Below are 4865 nucleotides of genomic sequence, written 5' to 3' on the forward strand. Positions count from 1 at the left end.
TTGATTACTTATAGATAATAACTGACAATCTAATCAAACTGGTGCTTTAAATCTTTACATATTAGTTAAAACTGGTTAATATTTGTACTTACCTTAAAAAATTTCAAATTCTGTACAAGTAAAACTACTAGTTCTAACCATACCATTCAGATGCTCACTAGCCTTTTGGAAAATGGAAAATTAATCTCTAACAAACAAATCTATTAAGATTATTTAGGACACTTAAACAAATAAAAAAAACCCCAAAGAAAATGGATGGAAAATATTTACTTTAGGAGTGAAAAATGTAGGAACCAAATTTGTTCACAGTGTAGAATAAAGGAAAAACACATAAATTAATTAGGTTTATCTGCTGGCTTGGATATGTATCAAAGTGCAGTAATTACTATAATTTGCATTAAAAAAACTCCAACAATCTTCTTTGATATTAGACACCTAAAAGAAAGAATCATTTCATTACATATGCTTTGCTATATCATAGGGGGAAAAACCAACCACTTGAAAGAACTAAGCCATTAAGTTGGATATAGGAACTCCCCAATAGTTTCTGGCTGGTGTTACTGAAATGTTCTCATTAGTTAAAACTAACTGGAAAAAGATCATAGCCTCTTCTTTGACTTTTAATTAACCCAAACATTCCTTTCCAGGAAACCTGTAAGAACCTGGGAGAAGTGGGGGATTACAGATACTTCAAAGGGGCTAATAAAACTAGAAAATATCCTTGAAAACAAAAACAAACAAACAAACAAAACCCCACCATCACCCATCATTAGAGCATCACAGACACAAAGTACTTCTATTACATCTACATCTTCTATTGCATCTATCACATTGTTGTAATTTAAAGATTTCTGCATCACCTGCAAAAAATGGTAGACTAGTCTTTTATCATCTTTTAAATGTATTTGTACTAAAAAACCACAAAAGCCCCAACCAAACAAATAAAAAGCCCCAACCAACCAACTACAGACACCTGATTCTATTTCACATCTATTAATATTTTTGTAATTATCTCTGTCATATTATATGATCTATGTCCAGTCTAACAAGGAGTCTGGCAAATCTTCAACACAAAATAGTTCTAAAAAATTACTAATTGAGACATATGCATTTGAATTATTGACATTAAAGCTTAATCAGTGCATAGTCATTCCCTGCATATAATTGGTTATTAAACTAATTTTGGACTGGCTTACAACCACTGTTCCACTAAAAGGTAATTCCATCTCCCAGAATAAAAGGCAAAAAGGCACAACCTAGCTAATTTTTTGTGTCTAATGTTCTTAAGATTTTTAAGTGCCTTTAGCTGGGAAGCACATCAGATATGCTAAATGCAAGACTTTGGGCTGAAGTTTCTGGAGCTGCTAAAGTTCTGCTTCAGCTCCAGATCCACCTCCTCACATGTAGCCCCTGTGGCTGCACTTCAGTTCATCAGGAAAGAAAGGGGCTCAGACACCCATTTACTTTAGAACAGTGTGTCCTGGGTGTTTCCTGCTGCACAAACACTGAGTATTTGGCTACAAACTTCCAGAGGAGTTTGCACAGAATAAAATGAATCCATTCTCATTGTGCATGCTGTTTTATCTGTTTACAGACACAGGTTATGTCCAGACATTGCAATTCTGAGCATGCACAGACATTCCTGAGTGTTCACAGTTTTGCACCTGTTTCTTCTATAAATCCAGTTAAAATGACTAGAATAGTTATTCATCAACCAGAGTAGCTTGAGGCAATCTGGTGTGTTCTGAACAGATGTAGAAGATCAGGTTTCCTGTTAAAACAGACCACAAGGGTTTCTAGAGGTAGATAATGAGGGCTCAATCATTTTTTTTTCCTGAAATGATGCAGGCTTCCTGCTCCTCTCTGGTAACTCTCTTAGCACTCCAAAATAATGTGTTCTGCAAGAGGATATTGCTAGGAGCAGGGATTGGCAGTGAAAATTTCAGACTCTTCTTACACAAATAGAGATGAACAGAACCAAAACCATCATGTAAATTACCACGGCTCTCCATCCGAGTGATCAGGATGCTTACCCAGGCTGCTCTAGTACCTAAGCCAAGTAGTACTTCAGTTGCTATATTAACTAGCAATTGTTCGCAAAAACAAAACAGAAATTGAAGAATAGTAGTAGCACAAGTTATTTTGGTTTTTTTCTCATGCTATATACCTTCTCTTAAATAGCTTCTCTCTTATGCTTTCTTTCCCTCTTAAAAACATATCTGTGAATAAGTATACAAATAAAATATATTTAGCTATCTCTGTGTTGACCTTGCAGTCATAATCCTTACGGATAAAAGATGAAGGTTTATATCAATTTTAAAAAATGTAGTGGGAAAATTGAATGTTGTGTAATTGCAGTATCCCCTGAACTGTGATATAAGAAGAAGTCCATACTTCATCTCTCTGGTTGTCATTTGGTAGTGGAAGGCAACAACTACGTTCTGGATAGTGATGAATATTGGATTTATGAATTCTGAGAAGAAACAAATGCTTTAGTTTAGGAAAAAAAAACAGGTTGCCTCTGCAGGTCCTCTCTGAAAAGAACTGTGCACTCCTATTTTATGCAACAACAGAAGACCCTTGAAAAGCATACTAATTATATTTTTCAATTATTATTTCAGGTCTTATTGCACAAAGAACATTACAAGAGTTAAAGGTCTTAGAGTGTCTGCAGATCACACATTTATTTGGTGCCCTTCTCAATTACTTTGTTTGAAAAGAGGCAAAATTGAGCTGTTAGTTTTTCATGAGGTATGCAGAAGCCTACAAAAACCAGAGTTTGAAATGAGAAAATTTGAAATACTTTGTCGGCATGACAATTAGTACAATTATTTGGTGATCATATTAATAATAGGAATCAAATGTTTAGAAAGAGATTCTTTGACTCCTCAACCATTCATGCTAGTTTGTGAAAGCTTAAATGCATAATTTAGTTCTCTATAATTTAAGATAAAAGGTTTAATTTCCTATTCATATAAAAATACATATGAAAGTTAAAGGAAAAACCTTATTGCTTTAATTTTTATGAATCCTACAAAAACTGCTTTAAGTAGTGTGCTCAATCTTTCAACATTTGCTTCTACATACCAAAATTGAAGATCCGCAACTCCAAAGTTTGTAGAGATTTCAGAACCCACAGGAAGTATTCGGTGCACAGAGGATTCAGATATACTAAACTTTCTGGCCCTTGTTGGTTTAGACAAGTTAAAATGTGAGTCTGCTGAAGAAAATTAAACATGGAAAGTTCTTTAGACCTTTTAGTGTTGAATAGTGACTCACACTGTCTGCATTCTCCAATAAGAATTCCATATTTACCTCTATTAGCCCACAGTTTGTGAACATTTGCACCTTTTGAGTGGCTGTTTTAGCTGACAATACGTAGAAACACAAAATCACAGAATGGTAAAGGTTGGATGGGAACACTGGTGGGGTTTTCTGGTCCAACCTCCCAGCTGAAGCATGGTCTTCCTAGAGCATGTGGCTCTAGGAAATGCATCCTGATAATTACCACATTATGTTACGTCTCTGGTGTATGTACATACAAAAAAATGACAATATTAGCTGTCATATTATAGTTAGTACAAGTGAAGAGAGCAGGAATTTTTGGAAGTGTGGTTTAAGATATCTGCGACAGGTACTTAAAAATGGCATTAAATTTGCTTTCACAGCATTCTATATTTATATAAACTAGGTCTTCTTGCTCATGTTTTAATTTCATAAGTGCAGCTAATTTGGCATGCATCTATAGGTTTCACTTTAATTAGAATTTTCATATTCACGGCTTAAAATTTCTGTACCAGTATATAGGCATCTCAGCATCAGCTTTGATTTTTTCTCATTATTATTCTCAAAAGCCAACCTGCTTTCAAGATCCCGTACTACAAGACCCTTTGAAGTTGTGTACCATGTGATATCTTGTTACCCTGCCCAGTGAGTGATGCTGCATTCATCTTTCCACTGGGGCTTTTCTTTAATGGTTAGTAGATGATATGATATAGACAGGGGGTCAGGACAGCACAAGTGAAAAAGAAATACACAGCTTTTCACAGCCATAGGTTGTTAATTTAGATTGTGGGTGTTGGACATGACATTTTCTATTTCAAATGGGTTGGAATTGATATTTGCTGTCCAGACTTGCCTTTTCTTTTAAGCATGAGTATACAGATCCCAAATTTGTGATTTGACCTGAACAAAAGGCTGTCCAGGAATGGATGGTTAACATACAAGTTAACTCCTACAGTAGAATTGGACACATTAGGTGAGAAAAACCCCAAAACAAAACAAAGAAAAATTGCTTGCAAGATCATCAGCAATCTGTAAATACCTTCTAGATTAATATTGCTCTCTTTGTAGTTTTTCAGACTGTTCAGCACCTTATAACCTAAATTTCAGCAGCAGAGCAGCTGTTGACACAGATCACACATGCAAATACATAATAAATTTTCTTATATTATACTGTTGTATATATTTTATTTAACAAAAAATCTTTGACTAAATTATTTTCTATAATTTAGGCTTATTTTTCTTAAGATTATAATATTCATGCAGATGTCATTCACTTTTCATCATACTCAGTTCTTTCTTTTTAAATAACTTTGTAAGAACATCTGCTCTTAAAAGCAAAAGATATAAAAACACATGATATTTCTCAGTGTGCTGATTTAGTTTGAGTTTGGAGAGAAAAATCAGTGCTAATTTTGACAATACAATACAATTAAAGAGTGATAAACATTCAGGGCTGGCAAATATTGATGTGATAGTGAAGAGATCTAGAAAACTGACTCTGTAATCTATAGCACCTGAAAACTTGTAAAAACTTTTTTAATTACTGCCACTGATAGATTTTTTTTTTTCTTGCACTTTTC

Source organism: Motacilla alba, chromosome 1A, assembly GCF_015832195.1.
Source record: "Motacilla alba alba isolate MOTALB_02 chromosome 1A, Motacilla_alba_V1.0_pri, whole genome shotgun sequence".
Lineage (NCBI taxonomy): Eukaryota > Metazoa > Chordata > Aves > Passeriformes > Motacillidae > Motacilla > Motacilla alba.